Source organism: Taudactylus pleione, unplaced genomic scaffold (genome assembly GCF_031769625.1).
Source record: "Taudactylus pleione unplaced genomic scaffold, aTauple2 ptg000202l, whole genome shotgun sequence".
In the NCBI taxonomy this organism is placed as follows: domain Eukaryota; kingdom Metazoa; phylum Chordata; class Amphibia; order Anura; family Myobatrachidae; genus Taudactylus; species Taudactylus pleione.
In genome coordinates, this window is record NW_028284604.1 from 12726233 (window position 1) to 12744291 (window position 18059).

An 18059-nucleotide genomic window follows, 5' to 3' on the forward strand; every position below is an offset into this window, starting at 1 on the left:
GATGGGGAGCCCTCCTGATACCCCTGGTGGAGAGGAAAACCACCTGATGTGGGGGCTTTGAGGACTCAGGGCCCGATTCAGCCCCGGATGCTAAGCCGTGGACGCACGCTATGGGCGATTGTCACTCGTCTGCGCATGCATATGCATCACAGTGCGGGCGCACCAGCCAGTCACTGTGATCGGGAATCGTACGCTCGAAACACAAAGACTGGACGCTATTTTGAGTGACAGCGCCGTTTGTGGGTGGTAACAGGGGAAAGGTGCTTGTGAACGGGGGGAGTGGTGCTGCGAACGCAGGCGTGTCGGCATCTAAACAGCGTTTTATGGGTGTGCATAATTAGCATGGAAGCATCATTGTACACGTCACTTGGTTGTATTTCAGCCTGCAGTGAACGCAGTGCTTGTGGTGGAGTAGGGTCTACCTCAAGCGCTACGTGCAGTTCCGATGTCTCCCGATGGTTCTGATTAATCTTACACTTCCTGGAGATGACGTGTGCTAAGAAAAAAAAGTGAGCGTCTTTATACCGGCGCGCGCTCTCTCTGCCATTACTCTCTAAGACATAGAGAGCGTCCTTACACCAGACAGTGTGATCGCAGAATTTGCATGCTTGGCCCCTTTTGGATGCGAGCGAAAACGGCTTAGCGTCCGGGGCTGAATCGACTCCTGAGTTTGAGTTAAGACACTGTAAGACTGCCACTGTGGTGGGACTACAAATCACAAAATGCCCAGTCTACTGCCGATTGCTTCACATGCTGGGAAGTTGCTCCACCAAAGGTTTGCCCCCAGACTCGGTCACTGGTGCCCCAGCTCCATCTGATACATCCTTGTTGACATCCAACTCTTGGAAGATCTGCAGCCACGTTTATGAATGGGCCCATTGCACAGGTCTGCGGCTAGAGCTTCCGCCAGGGAGGAGTTAAGATGCTCAGGCACGCCTGCGTTTGCACCTTCCCTCCCCCGTTTCTAGCAGCCTGCCCCTGTTACCACCCACAAATGGCTTCTCCTGTCACTCACTCTGCTGGGCTGTCTATGCTGGGCGAGCGTACGCTTCCTGATCTTTTGCAGTGGTCCGCGCACACACTGCAATGCATACGCATGTGCACAATGCAAACCATCGGCAACTACGAGCGAACGCTTCTTAGCAACCAGGTCTGAATCAATTTAAAGTATCACTATGGGCTACTTTGTTAAGATAAAGTTTTAACTTATTACCACTTTAGTACCACTCCATTCATTATTATCTGCAGCAGTGTCCCTGGACCCTCAGCAATCCAGCAGCATGTGCTGGGCTGGGGAGGGAGGGCGGCTGCTTCTACTAAAGCTGGTACACACGGATACAATCATACTTTCGATGTGATTGCTCGTACGACTTAATTCCCATTCTGAAGTGTCGATCATAGTGCCAATATGCACATACACACATATACAATCATACTTGTGATCCTTCGATCCTTGGCAGCCATAATATCGAAACAAAATGATCGTACAAGCACACACACAGTACAGATTCAGGGCTGGAGTCACAACAAGGGTTCTTAAATTACTATAAGGACCAGAGAACAGGGCGTAGAAAGGGGAACAAAACAAGAGTCACGGACTTGCATCTCCATTTTCCAGAACAATTGCTGAGGATTGAGTATGTTTGTTTCATTTCCCATCATGAGTTTGAGCTTGAGAAAGAGACAGGATAAAGTTTGCATTCTTATTGCTTTAATGAGAATGAAGCAGGTTATCAGGAAGAGAAAGAGGACCAGGTACCACAGTTGCTGGACCAGGGATTGGCTGCTAAGACAAGACACCTTCTTCCACGTGCCTCTGGTTTGGAAATATGTGACATAGCATGATTCTCCTCTTGAGTTTAATTATGCATGGCCATAGAGGCGGCACTGGTTTTATGTACAATCGTAGGAACACTCAAAGGAAAAATCTTAGGAATAGTCGAATGTGTGCACGCACAACACTATTTCTTTGACCAGACACAGTAGAATCGGATGAAAATTAAACCGTACATAAGTTGCGATTCATTCGTAACACCAATAAAACATGATCAAAGGTGCATGCGCACTACAAAAATACGGACGTAAATGGAAGGTTTGCATGTATTATTGTATCTCAGCACATATAACATTCTCACACATACAGAGAATATGCTTTGATGATGGCAAGAAGATTTAGGAACACTGTGAAAATGCGTTTGAATCCTACACTAAGATGCACGTACATGGTAATAGCGGTGGCACGGTTAAACACAAAGCTAGAAGTACATTGAAAATTCAGTAACAAAAATTGCAGCAGCAAGAACACCAGGTATAGCTGAGATAACCAAGCATTGAATGAATGTGTAGGGCTGGAGCATAGGTACCTGCTGATGATGTTCACGAAGAGGAGTCCAAGAGGCCAGCGCACATGTACAGTTCTATTGTGGCCCAACCCTGGAGGAGGCAGGAGCTGGCACTGGTGGGCTAAGATGGTGAATTGCTGCGAATCGGAATACATACATGCGGCTGGCGGTTCAAATCCTGACAGTGTGAGCCCGGCAGGGGTGAAAATCCCGATCGTCCTATGTAAGTATTTCCTAACCTAATTTTAGCCCCTAACCCTCCCTTAGGGTTGCCTAACCGGAACCTCCCCCCCAAGTGCCTAACCCTAATTCCACCTCTAAGAACCTAAACCTACCCCCCCTTCTCCGTCGCCTAAACCTAAGTCCCCCGGGGGGTGCCTAACCATAACCTCCCCGTGGTGGGTGCTTAACCCTAACCCTCCCTTCCCCTAGCCTAAACCTAACCTCCCGGGGGGGTGCCTAATCCTAAATCCCCCCTGGGAACCCTAAACCTAAGCCTCCCCCCACGCAGCTAATCGTGCCCGGTTTACCTTTGATCGGTAAGCCGGGTGTCGGGCTCCCGGCTAAGGTCTAATGACTGGCGTTGGGATTTCGACGCCGCTTATTAGACACCTGCCGGGATTAAACAGTCGGGATGCCGATGGTCGGCATCCCGACTGCATCCCAGTAAATCATAGTGGTGAGCAAGCCACTGGAAATGACTGTCCCTGATTGTGTAAGTGCTGCATGGCCTACAGCAGGGGTGGGGAACCTATTTTCTGTCGAGGGCCATTTTGATATATATAACATTATTCGCGGGCCTGATGCAGACTACGCCCCTTCTCCGCATGATGGTACAAGGGGCGTCACTGTAAAGGCAGCCGTGTGACTATCTGAAGCATTCTAAGGATGCTACAGGAAGCACATATTCTGGCTGCGGGATGCCATTCTAGACACCCTGCTAGCCAGATGAGGCTAGCAGAGAAAAGCTCTGAGGGCCAGACCAAATGGCTCCGAGGGCCTTATACGGCCCCGGGCCTGAGGTTCCCCATCCCTGGCCTACAGGAACATCTTGTAACTCTTTATGACAGTAGCGATAATTTATGATACATTTTCTGGTAAATGAAACATTTTTTGGTGATGCACTTCCATTTTCCCGTGCTACTGTTATGATCTATTTTTCCCTTTGCCAATAACGCTCAAAATGGCAGCGAGAACAGGCTCTCAAACTATAGAGCTGGCACTGAGTAACCAAACCACATAATAATAATAATAATAATAATAATAATAATAATAATAATAATAATAATAATAATAATAATAATAATAATAATAATATTATTATTATTAATCCAGCTTAACAGATACATGCTAAAAGAAAAAAAAGTAATTGTTATCTTTCCCTGAAGACAGAACTAAGAGCCAACATTGTATATACAGAGAAATAGTCACTTACAAATAACATTAAAACTCTAGAGAGATATCACATAGAAATGTTTCAGAAGATGATTTTCCTTCTTCACCAGTCTAGTTATCACGGAGAATATTATTTTATTCCTTCTTGTATATCAGTATTCCAGAGTTGTGAGAAAATGAAATATTAGCGTTATTTTTTATGGGACTCTACAATGCTAGTTGGTAGTTTATTACACAAGCCTGGGAATGTATGAGTAATGTATCCCAGGCGTCTAATGCCCCTGTGTTGATAAATACACAGTAATATTTTTCAGCTGGGAGCATAATAACTATTAGTTTGCCTGCTAAATTGCTCAGGCCAGAGATTGGAAAAATGCTGATGCTATTGCCCTTATTTTCTGCTTTAGCCACTTGTCCAAGTTTAGCAAACAATGAAAACTAAAGAGGAATTTGTAACATTTGGGTACTATATAAAAATTGTTAGTGTCCTTATTTGTCTTTTGCAGTCCTTAAAAAGTGTGTTTATGTATGTTCTTTTGGCAATAAAATAAAAAAATGTATAGTTCTTTATTCTCTTGAGTCAGGAAAATAATTTGGAAATTAAAAAAATAAAAATAATAATAATAATTGAAGACTTTGGAGACATCCCTGTAAAATAAATATGTGCCTACATTAACAGATTTATAGATAGTCTGTAAAATATCAGCTTTGACCAGAGGGAGAAAAGAGTGACACCTCCATAAATGAGCTTTCTCCACCCCACCAGCTAATTTAAATAATTGTATCATGCAAAATTAAATCTAGTTTAAGCTTTTTTTTTTTTTTTATATAGCATGATCCTCCCAACTCCTACCATCAGACACTACAAACCTTTGGATTCACAGATTCTGGCACCTTGGTCTGCATATCAACATGTTTAACTTTGAAAATAGGTGTATTGGCACAAAAGTACTGTAGGTGTGACTAGGGACAAACACATGATTTCTAGAGGGCAGTTTACAAATGCTTGATTTTAGAGTGGGTGTGGTCAGCTCATGAAGAGAATACAAATAACCAGATAAAACTGCTCTTAATTATTTAAACACTATTGAATTGTGAAATGGCAGAGAATCACATAGCAGTCAGGGTTCCAATTACATTTTTGGTTTAATCACATATAAAAGATAAAAGTACACAACATAATCTTTTCATATACACTGTTAATATTACTACTGATATTAAACTGTGGTTTCTTATATCAAAAAATGATTTATATCAGAGTTAAGACTAAATATATACTTTAAAGTAGTGACCTGCAAAAACACATAATAATGAAACAAGGTTAGTGTCTTCTTTTATCATAAGAACTCATGAAGTTCTTCAATGTGTTAATATTACTTCACTTAGGTTTGTATCCATAAAGAAATCCGTGAGGTTTGTAAAGAATCACATGTGGTCTGTCAGTCTCAGAAATGGATAACACCATAGAAAGTAGCGGACAAATAGCTCATACAATGTCACAAGTTCTGACACCACTAGATATACCTGGTCAACGAAATTGCTTTGGACGGCAGGTAGCCCTGCATCAGCAGCCTTGAATAACTCCATGTACTCCAGCTAATAGAGCCGCATAGGTCCATCGAGGCCAGCTACAAACACAGCGGTATTGTAGTATATGCTTGCCGTGCTTCCTCCACTGGAATTTACCAAAACACTTCAGTGTATTCGTCGCAAGTGGGAGTGCTGACAATATGGGGGTCTCTGATGCGTTTCGCCCTTACATATGAGGCTTTATCAAAGCACAGTTATGAAGAGCCTTCTGTTCCTCTTTAGGCATCTGCCTCAGCCTTTCTTCAGGATATCATCCTCAATCCAATGGGCAAACGGAACGTGCCAACCAATCTCTGGAACAATATTTGACTTGTTTCCCTCCAGCAATATACCTTCATCTGCCGGTGTTTCTCCTGGAGTCCTCCCATAGGTTGCTAGGCGATCCGAACACCACAGGATGTCACATGTGAACCACAACACAGCGTGATTGGATTCTTTCCTTATTTGTACATGCTGGCTTTTGCAGCCTCGCCGACTATAGTGTTTCCTTCTGGATCCCTCGACTCTGCTGCATGATCTGTGGGCCTGATTCAGACCCGCTCGCGAGCGCTAGCAAGCGTATCGATGTTGGCCAAGTGCGCATGCGCACGAGGGAGCCGGCTCCGCCGTGTGCATGTGCGAGACCAACATAGCGACGGGCAAGCCGTCGCTATGGGTCTCGCACCAAAGGGGGTTTTGGGGGCGTGGCTGGCCAGACTGAGGCGTTCCCATGGGAACGCCAACAGTCTGGGGCTGGCCCCACTGACATCACAAGTGATGTCAGTGGGAGTGCTTATGGCTCTGATAGAGCCAAAAGCACTCCTGGGCTTGCGGAAGACGAGACCCTACCACAAGGGTCTCGTCGCAAGCCCGATGGTCGCAATGGTCTTTATGCTTAACAGGGCCATGTGGAATCAATGATGGTTTCATAAGCTAGGATTGACACCCACATCCTGCATTGCCTAAAAAATGAGAGAGCAGAAAAAAAGGTTACATTACTTCAAGTATTGCTCAATTAGTATAGATGAAGGCATTCTTAGAGGTTTATGCAAGTACTCCCTACCTAGTTGCCAGCCCTCTGACATCTATCCACACTCAAATTTCTCCTATAAGACTGGTCCAGGATATAGGCATCATGACAAGATCCAGGATACCCAGATACCACACTTGGGGGCATATTCAATTTGGTTCGGGAATAGCAAAAATCCCGCACCTGCAAGGTTTTTCCTGCAGGTGCGGGATTTTCTCAATTTAGCGCCCGGGAGGTTTTTTTCACGCACCTCCAGAGCAAGTGTGATTTTTTTTCCAAAATCGTTATTTTTGGGGAAAATCACTGGGACTTGCTCTGGGCCCCAGGCGCCACCGCCCCTGAGTACTAATTATGTGATTGGAAGTTTCCAATTTGCATAATTTGTCCTTAATTACTTACCTTCTGCAGCGCTGTCTTCTGCATCTTCTTCTGTATCCAGCATCAGAAGCCGGGTCTTCTGCAGCAGGGTGAGCATGTCAGTGTGTGTGAGTGTTTGTAAGTGTGTGTGTATGAGTGTTGTGTGTGTGTGGCCCCCCCAGTGTCTGTGTGCTCCCCCCCAGAATGGGTGGTGGGAGAACTACATCTCCCAGCAGCCCTTGCCCCTCCCACAAGCCCATGGAGCCTCCCAGCAGCCCCCAAGACTCCCAGGAGCCCCTCTCCAGTGTGAAGATAGAAGGGAGGCCACCAGGAGCTGCAGAGACCCCCAGGCAGGTAAGTGAAGATTTTTTTTTTTTACGCGGCGTGGGATTTTCAGAGCTGAAAACCCCGCTACCACTTTTTATTTATTGGATACCGTGGGTATCGGAAGCGCGCATACCCACGGTATTCCAAAATTGGGCATGAGGGGTGTGAGGTTTTTACCTCGCTAAACCTCCTTAGATTTACATTATAGACCACCTGCACATTGAGGGAGTGGATGTTATGCTTGTTGACAAACAGTTGTTCCCTAAAGTGTCAAGCTCTCAGCGCACTATGAGTACAATCAATGGCTTCCTAAGGAAATACAGTATAGAAGGCAACCTTGAGTTCCTGTCTCTCTGACTCAGGACTGGGAAAGGATTTATATGTGTGCAATAATTTATTGAAGGCACATAACTCACAGACTGAAAGGAGCCTGTAACCATAAAGTGCAGGGCACACAATAATTTATGGCACCCAGGTACTGCATGGTTATTGCCCGACACAGGTTCTAAATAATATCTTTTCTCAGGAGGTTTGTGTGATTCAATTGAAGTACATGAAACACCTCCTGATCTGAGAGAGTCCTGGGCCAGTGTGGATCTATAGGTATGTCTGGTACATACACTAAGTGGGCCCTGGATCTGGAGATCTTCCTGCCCCCTTTCTCATAAGTCATAGACATTCAGTGATACAGCCATCACTACAGGCACACAGGAGGGAAATGGGTCTTGGCCAGGTTTATATAGTGTCTGCATGTGTCTTAATAAGCCTCATATGTCTGCTCATAGGCATCAGATGTATAATTTGATCAATCTTGCTGGCCTGATGCTTGTCTATTGTTTGGTAAGTTATTCTCGTGAGATTGTAGCGAGTTTAGAAATCTCTATTACATTCGGCGAGTTGTATATTTACATTAGAAACTTCTGGAGTGCATGTTGTATAGCGGTGAGAATGTTTGGGGTGCTAATCCTGTTGTCACATTCTATTACATACAGTATGGACACTTGAAACTCTCAGGAATAAGTTTTGCAATCTTGGAACCTATTAAGGGGCCTATCCATTACGCGACCTGAAAAACTGAACATCTAGAGTTCAGTCCTTCAGGTCGCTGGGTGCGGTGCCCGCACTGAACGGCGTTCACTGAACTTCATTCAGTGCAGGAGACCGACCTCCCTATCTGCTAACATGTGGAACCTGACGAGCGTCATCAGATTGACCAGCATGTTCGGCAGATAGTTGGGATCGGCAAGGACCCAGCGTGCACGTGCATTGCTGGTCCATGCCGGCTATATATTACACGACTTTGTGAACAATGCGACCAAAACCTCCTGGTTTTGGTCGGATCATTCAAAAAGTTGTGTAATGGATATGCCCATTTACTGTACATCTACCCCATATCTTTGTCTGGATAAACCTTTGCTTGATAAGTCTGTTTTTTTTCCAGCTTCTGGAGATGCAGATGTTTTAATGATTCTTCTTTTCCTCAGTATCATTGGATTGTTACTTTTAAATATGCTGTAAACAGTAATTAGTATTATCATATTTACATTGATAGTGTTATCTGTAGCTATGTATCAGTGGTGTATTTATAATGGGTGCAGGATATGCGCTGCATATGAATACTTGTGTCAAGGGGGGTCCCAGCACTGCACACAGATGTAGAACCCAGAACAGGCTCTTGACCTGGCTGCTTTCTGGTAGACCTATGCGCAAAGTAAATCCAAATATAAAATATAAAAAACATTTAATCAAAATATTGTTGTTGGAATTTTGATACATGTTAGTGCCAATACATGTATTGTATATGGGGGCCTATTTACCATCACTTAGAGGCCCTTTACACATGTGGCAGCACTGGTTTCTGAATGTTTTAAGTAACTGGTCCATTTATTTTTAGGAGCCAGATTTAGTCGCCCTGTATTTAGCAAACTCTGAAAACTGAAAGCTTTCGGAGTTTGAATGCGGGAACCAATGCCATTGGTTTGTGGAGCCACACTGTTTCCCTTGGAAAAAAAGGACCAGGTTGTGAAGAGGGATCCTTTCGGATCCCCCCCATCCCCGTCGTCCCCTCCGGCAATTCATGCATGTACGCTAACACTACCTGGTCAGACCTGGCAGTGTAAAATGCTGGCACTACTAATTAGTGGCAGAATAAGAAATAGTAGGTATGACAGGGACCAGGGACAACTGCTTTTCAGAACAGCCATCCCCACACCGGAGCAATATTGAATTGCTCTGGAATTTTAGTATGTACTGCTGCATCTCATGACGAGTTGGATACATAATTAGCAATGGTCCACACAATAATGAATAGGCCCTTTAGTGTCTCCGTAACTATTATATTTAAATTTCATATTAATAGGTTTTTGTTAAAAGCCATTTAATTACATTAGAGTAGTGACTTGTTTCAAGGCTACTTGTATTGGCACTGGTGCTGGCCCAGTAATGTTTCACAAACGACTGTATAAAAAGTTGGGAAATAATGGCAATGAGTTTTATAATGATCCCTGGTATATGGTAAGAAAAGAATTTGCATAAATAGATTTAATGCATCTCTGTGTTTGTGGCAGGGAAATGACTGACAACATGATGAGTACATTGGAGAATATGCTATGATTATATCAGGTGAATAAATAACAGGCTGGCCCAGTGACAATTATTCATTTACTTTTATCGCTCCTACTCATCAACATTTGTTAACCAGTGGCGTGAAAATAAGCACAAGCTGATATTTTCAGGCTGACTATTTCAGAATATCTGTCGTTCAGACAGTGAGTCATCGTCATAAGTAATTCTTGACATCACCTTGTCATGTTAACAGAGCAAATACATTTAAAGAAAATGTTAATTATCTTATATTTATCAATCCTGCTTAGCAAAATATATTTACTTCAACATATGTAACATCTTCATTTAATTCATAAAAGTGTTTTTACCTTATTATCACAGTAAAGTTATTTTTATGCGTTAATGTTTAAACTTTTTTGTTTACTTTTTAATAAAATTAACTCTTTTTGTTGGGGTGTAGGGAAGTTCCATGGGTGTAACGACTGATTTGAATGATGAAACATCCTCTGTAAACCAATGCATAATATGTAAATTCTATATAAATTACTGTTAATAAATAATATTTACTCCCACTGGTACTGTGATTGATAAAGGATACACATTCCAGGGCACTCTTCACTAGTCCTGATGCGTTTTCTGTTGTTCAGAGAGGCCGCATTTTACCCACTGACAACACATTGCTAGCAGCAGTGCCCTGTGCTGCACTGGATCCACAAAAGATGGGGGATCCCTTCAGAGCATTGTTGGGGTTGTAAAGTGGGCTGTGTGCAGATCACCACAGGACTCTGGAGGGCTGCAGTCATTCTGAACAATGGCTGCAAAGGCACCTCCTGAATAACAAGTGGGTGGCAGGAATGCAACTTTCACCATCCACATTGAAGAAACACAGACAGAATATATCTACCACTATATACCACTATTCAAACATAAAGAAACAATAAACAGGGGTCTGGGTGTAAGACAGTGTAACAGGTTTTGGATGCAGGGTCAATGTACAACAAAGAACAGACATAAATTGAAAAAAATGGTAGATGTTTGCAATGTGTGCATACGTATGCATCACATTGCGCGTATGCGAACCAGCCACTATGATCGTGATGTGATCACAGTGAGCACGCTGAGGAATGGCAGAATGATTGACAGGAAGTGACCGTTTGGGGGTGGTGACGGGGAGGTGGTCAGAGAAACGCAGGCATAATTAAGCCCCTGCGTTGGCATACGCAGCCTAAGTACTCATTGCGTGCAGGAAGTTTAGCAGTTTGTGCATGAGGGTCAGGTCAACCACAACTGTGCTTATGGGTTCGATGGTTCTCGATGTTACCAATGTTTTTTCTGTCTTGCTAACTAATGCGGATGTAAGTAAGGTGTAAGGGGTGGCTTTATGTAGTGCTGGGCATCTGCATCTTGTACTGCAGCGGCAGTGCGATGGCATAAATTTGTATAATTTCGCAATGGATGGGTGCGTGCGAATGCAGCACTGCGATCCGTGCTGAATCAGGCCCTAACTTTTAACTTGGTTGTGGTAATGATGGTGCGGGTGCATCTAGTCAGAAGATGTTGAGCAAAAAAGGGAAGTCCATCTCTCTGAGTATTTCTCAAATTGTGGAGCACCATAAACACATCAGAACCATCTCTATTACATTTATCTAACAGGTCCTTTGCAGAATGTACTGTCCTTTATGCTAGTCCATTGGACTGTGTATAGCAAGGACTGCTGGTGACCTGTGAGAAGTCCCATTCACTGGTAAAAGTCTGGAGCTCAACACTAATGAATTCATGGCAATGTCAGTAAGCAGCTTGCATTGTATCCCATGTGCAGAAAACTGTCTTTTCATTTTGTTGATGACTGCGCCACTTGTCAGTTTGGGAATATAATCTATTTAGAACCAACCGGAATAGGAATCCACTAACACAAAGTATTCCTTCCCCTCCATTCAAAGGACTCTACAGCAAGGATGGAGCAAGGATGGACCAAGGGAGGTTAGGAATCTGATGGAGAGTGAGCGGTTCCTTGGCATGATGGGCCCATAAAGTATTGAAGGAAGAAGGCCAGCCATGCAGGACAATACAAGACAAATGTAGGCAGAGGTCATCCCTGAGTGTGAGAGAAAACAGAAAAGGGGTTTTCTGGAGAATGATAAAAGTGGGTTGGTGGTCTGTTTCAATCAGCACTGGACAGTCTTAGATAAACTTGTGAATTTTTGACAAGTAAAGGCTAGAGCCAACAGTTCCTTTACAATTTGAGCGTAACAATAAGTGCCCAGGAAGTTAAACTGTTAGGCTTGATATGTTGCAGGCAGACACCACCAAAATCATGTTGGGAGGCAATGGTAGAGATCACAACAGGAACATGCACATCAAAAAATTGAAGCACCAGGCTGGAAGTGAGCATAGCATTGAGGTGAGAAATTCGCAGCAGCATGGCAGTCCAACCAACACCATTCAACGCCGTTGCGCAAAACCTGGCGGAGCGCGGCTGTGACCTCACTGTAGTATGACAGAAATTTTATAAGGTAGTTTGTCATACTCAAAAAGTGCTGCAGACTCAACTTACCTGTGGGTGTAGGCTTGTGTTGGATAGCCTGTATCTTGGCAGGACCCAGCTTACCACCCTCTGAAGTTAGGAGATGGCCAACATATGGGACCTCAATTTTTCTGAAACCACACTTGTCAGGGTTTAACTGCATGTTAATTTCACAGATTCTTTGGAAATCACCAAATCACATGGAAAGCTGCAGAAGTGTGTCTTTACTAGCTGCAGTCATGATGAACAATGGCTGAAGAGGTACTTCCTGAATAAGTGATGCAACCTCCGCCATCCACAATAAAGCAACACAGCACACATTTACAGGGGTCCCAGGTAAGAAAACTTTTGGAATCAGATTTTACTGTTAATATTTCACCTAAAACTAAATTTTAGATTTATTTGCATTGTAGGATGGTTCGGAAACAGCATTATTATATTGTAAAATATATTTTAGCATTGTTCAGCCCTTTGTAAAAGAAAATAAATAAAAAAAAAGTCTAGAGCAAAAACTAGGTCAAACAAGTAGCATAGATTACACTTTGCCTCAATAGTAATTTTTGAAGGCTGGAGATTGCATCTGATGGTACAGTTCTAAACCTTAGAGCCACACTGCTCACCCTTCAACTTTTGAAGCTTTGTGGTTGCATATTTAAAGACTCGACGTGTCATCTTTGAAGCCTCACTGTTACATCTTTAAAGCAAAGGGCTTCCACACTTGTAGCCTGGAGGTTGAGCCTTTGAAGCTGAGTTCTGCAATATTAAGTGCCTTAAGGTGGCACTTTCGTAACAAAGATACACCTTCCAAACTGCAGATAATGTTTAGAACTTCTCAGAACTAAGGAAAACTCCACATAACAGTCAAGATCTAGTCATAGGACCCCAGGATGGATTTGGTCTTAAATCCATCCAGTTTTTTTTGTGAATTAACATGAAAAGCATTGAACAGTACATAATAAAAAAAGTTTCAGAGAAATTGTGTAACTATAGAAATGCACACATACTCTCAATTTCAACAATAGAAGATACAATGTAATTTATAATATTTAAAATTTCTGTAATGTCAGCTATATACACTATATACATTAAAGTGTTGGAGGAATAACATGTGACTAAATCCTAAAAGTAAAAAAGTAAGGTGAGGTGAAGGTAGAGGAAGAATAAAGGTGGAAGGTTTGTTTATGTGCTACTGTATTTAGAGGTGTTTTGCACTTGTCTGTCTTGGGTTCATATATAGTTATAAGTGTTTTCCAAATGCTGATGAGTTTCTAATGTATTGCTCTGCTGACCTACTGCAACCTTTACTAAATTATTTTTTTTATTATTTTACTTTTTCTTTCTATTTTTTAACCAAGTATAATATTATGTAGAAAAGTCAAATGTAGTCTAAGTATGAACATGATTATATAATTGCGACTGATAAAGACCTACACAGAGATGCAGATATGCCTATCAGTAGCCGTACAGCTGAAATAGTCATACGTACCCTCACATACAAATCTCCATAGCCTGTAGATGTACTAAGCCTTGGAGAGAGGTAAAGTGGACGGAGATATGTACCAACCAATAATCTCCTGTCATTTTTCAAAGACTGCATGTATAAGTGACAGTTAGGAGCTGATTGGTTGGTACTTTATCTCCATCCATTTTATCTCAGGCTTAATAAATAGACCCTTAAAATACATACAGTCGCTCTACTCTATATACGTGCCTGGGGCAACATTTATTAATTAAAAAATTATACACTTGCGGTATCTACGAGTATATAGGCCAGTTGTCAAGGCAAAACATCTGACTTATGATAAAACTTTCTTTCTACGCATTGAACATATTTAAACTCAATAACACCTTGTCTGCGTGTGTTACTACATGACCAGACAATGGCCTTTGTTTTATCCTTTAAGACCCGTAGCATAAATAATATAAAAAACATACACATATTTACACAGAAAATTAGCATTCCACAGTTCACTATTGGCATTAGGAATGAAACCCTGCCCTTGAGAGATTACAATCTAAATACTGTAAGTCTTAAACGCGTAGACAAAATGTGAGGTAGCAACTGCTGAAGCTAAAAGGACAAGGATACAAGTGCACTGTTTTTAGCTGTGGACATGGTTATAAGCAGACATACTGTGGGCAAAGATTGCATCACTGTTCCACCTCCACAACATAAGATTTTACCTTTGGTGGAAGACGTATCAAAGCTTGGAGAGAGATAAAGTGGAGAGAGAGATAAAGTGCCAACCAATCAGCTCCTATCTGTCATTTCTCATACACAGCCTGTAAAGTGACAGTTAGGAGCTGATTGGTTGGTACTTCATCTTTTTCCACTTTATTTCTCTCTGAGCTTTGATACATCTCCCCCTTGGGATAGATAATGTAAGAATGTATATAGGTTCAGGGTAGAGGAATAGAGTTCCAGGGGGAGATTTATCAAAGCTTGGAGAGAGATAAAGTATCAACCAATCAACTCCTAACTGCCATTTTTCAAAAGCCTGTAAAATGACAGTTAGAAGCTCATTGGTTGGTAAAGCTTTGATAAATATCCCCCACACCCACCCCAGAGAGTAGGAATGGCCAAGGAAAAAATGTTATAGCATAATCATTATAATGAAATTAACTGCTGACTGCAATGATGTTGGAATGTAATGACAGTATAAATTCTGACCCCTCCCGCCAATGTCAGAGATGCACAGGAGAGAGTAAGGGGGTAGTGAGAATAAGAGACAGTGGGGGAGGTTAGAAGGAGAGGGGGGTAATGAGAGCAATTGTGAGAAAGGAGGGCCATAACTAGGGTAGTGCGACCAGGGCACCGCAGGGCAGGGGGCGCTGTTTGTGCCTGTCAATATTCCTGTTTATTATCATTTTCACTTGTAGCTTCCTCTTCTTATATCCCCAGCATCTCTTGGCCTCCCCTATCTCTTCCCCGACCCTTCCCAATGAGGCCATGGCCCTTTTTCAGGTACACTATCATGTCCTTATTTGAAAAATGGGGGGGGGGCACCAATGCTCTCTCTGGCACAGGGCACCTAAAGTCTAGTTATGGCCCTGGGGGAAAGCATTAGATGAAGAGAGAGGGGGAGGCGAGAGAGATGGAGAGAATGAGAAGGGGTAGAGGCAGAGAGGGAAAAGGTTAAATAAATAAAAACCAGGCAATGTTGGGCCTTGCAGATACTGTATAATATATATTATATATAATAAAAAAAGGTTAATGGTACGGAAAGTAGGCAGCTCTGAGAGGAACAAGTAGTCAATCCACAGATACTGTACATAGAGGAGTCAGAGGTCATATAATAGGCTGTAAGCATAGTACTTGATACTGTAGTGAGAATATGGGTCTATCGTATGTACTAAATTCAGCATCTATATAAGTAAGGAGTAACTCACATGCAATATACAGAGGTCACTGCTATTATGTCCCATACATGACATATATTATATATATGTATCTATCAATAAAATCTCATCTCAACAAAACTCTGGAATAGTCTGGAGGGAATCGGTATGAAATACCGACAGTCGGGATCCTGTCGGTCAGAATCCCGACGCCGGTATCCCGACAGGGTTAACATACTGACACTTGTTGGTCGGTATGCTAACCCTTCCCCTCTCCCTACCTTAACCCTGCCTCTTTGGTGCATAACCCTAACCTTCCCCCTAGTGCCTGAAACTAACCTCCCCCTCCCCGCACCCTAAACCTAACCCTCCCCCCTTAGTGCCTAGCCCTAACCCTACCCCTAGTGGCTAACCCCTAAACCTAACCCAAACCCTCCGCCCACCCCCAGGATTCTGACCAGCGTCGGTATTCTAGCGCCGGTATGTAAGCATCGGCATCCCGAATTATTGGGCTGATTTGTGAATAATCGGGTGATTGGCCTGATTTTTTGTATAGTGTGTATGAACGATCATTTCAGCGTTTCACCAATAAAACAATTAGCAAACATCCACAAATGCATTCCTTCCATTATCTGATCTGTTGGTCAAGAACGAAAATCTCGGCCTCAAATTCCCAACATCGAGCTGTGGGCCTGATTCAGAGCCGGACGCTCTGACAGAGCGTTCGCTCTGAATCAGGGCCGGCCCTCTGGCATTGCAGAACGGCCTCCTGGCCGCTCGGACCACCCACAGCTATAGCGAGCGGCCATGATAATGGTCGCGATGGTCAAGACCTTCGCGACCATCGGGCTTGCGACGAGACTCTTGTGGTAGGGTGTCGTTGCCGCAAGCCCAAGAGTGCTTTCGGCTCAAACAGAGCCGAAAGCACTCCCACTGACATCACTTGTGATGTTAGTGGGGCCGGCCCCAGAAGGTAGGCGTTCCCATGGGAACGCCTCCATCTGCGCAGCCACGCCCCCGGCCCACCCACCAAAGGGGGCGTGCTGTCACTCAACATCGACAGCACGCCCCCTTTGGTACGAGACCCGGAGCGACAGTTTGCCCAACGCTATCCGGGTCTCGCGCATGCGCACGACGGAACCGGCTCCGTCGTGCGCATGCGCACTGGGCCACCATTGACCCGCTTGCGAGTGCATAACGCTCGCGAGCGGGTCTGAATCAGGCCCTGTGTGTGCATTTTCTATAATCTTCCCATGTTTCCTATGTTCTCCTGTCACTATGTCATCCTCCTTGTGGGTGGACATATGTAAAATCAGTGTGGTGTGGTGAAAAATCTGTAGTTTCTATGGAAAAATAGCATAATGTTTAGCACAGATATTGGGGCAGGCAACTTGCTGAAATATCGCCCCATTTCTCGTCCCGATCAAAAAAATCTGACAGTGTGTAGCTACAGTAGCTAAGAAATGTTCTTATCACAAAGACAATAAAGAACACCTTGTATTCCCCAGGCTGGAGTATCACTTGCATTACTTGCATATACAGATTACCGAATCAGCTGTGCTGCTGCTTTCAGGGCAGCTGGAAGACTGCTAGAAACATTTTCATTTGAGATGTTTGGATTTTTAACTATTTGACTATTTAAGAGTTTACACATTCTTCTACCTCCTTATATGTGCATTACAGATGTGCGGGCTCGGTGTTCTGATAACCGAGCCCACCTGAACTTCCTGGATCCGAGTGAATCCAAGCGCCGGCTCTGGTTTTTCCGCCTTGCTCGATTTCCAAATCGAGGTAAAACGTCATCATCCCGGCGTCTCATGGGTTTAGGTTTTTACATAAGTCCCTCCTGCAGTGATTCGATCGCCATTTCACACTGACATCAGTCTGTGCTGTGTGCTAATGTGTCCAGTGGCTTCTGTGCTGTGTCCATCCTCTCCACCTCCAGTGGCTGCTGCTGTGTCCATCCTCTCCACCTCCAGTGGCTGCTGCTGTGTTCATCCTCTCCACCTCCAGTGGCTGCTGGTGTGATGTGTCCATCCACTCCCTGTGTCCAGTGGCTGCTGCTGTGTCCATCCATGCCTTTATCACTCTAACTGTCACACAGAGATGCTGCACTGTGGTTCCGCAGGCTATACCCCACTAGGATATAAGCAGTGTGACTCTGCAGTTGTCATTTGCGGAAAAAGCATATAAAAAAAAATTAATAAAAAATTTGAAATTTTTTTTGGTTTATGCAACCTGTGTGCGCTTTCCCCCAGTACATGTATTCATGCTGTGACCTCACGCAGTGTGAGCTAAGCTGCCAATTAAATTTTTTTTTAATAAAAAGTAAAAAAAAAAATATTTTCTTCTATTGTTTGTTCTTTGTCTGTGCACTGTCCCCAGGGCCGGATTAAGTCATGTGGGGGCCTCGGGGCAACTAAGTTGTGGGGGCACTTGTCCCCCTCCAATACAGCCACAGTGCCTCCTCCCCTGATGACACTCTGACAGACCCTGTCTGTCTCTTCGGCACACTGCGTCTCCCTCCCCAGAGCCTAGCCCCCACACTTACCTTATTTGTTTGTCGGCTGCTCACTGCAGCACAGCTCCTCGGATGCCTGCTCTTTCAATG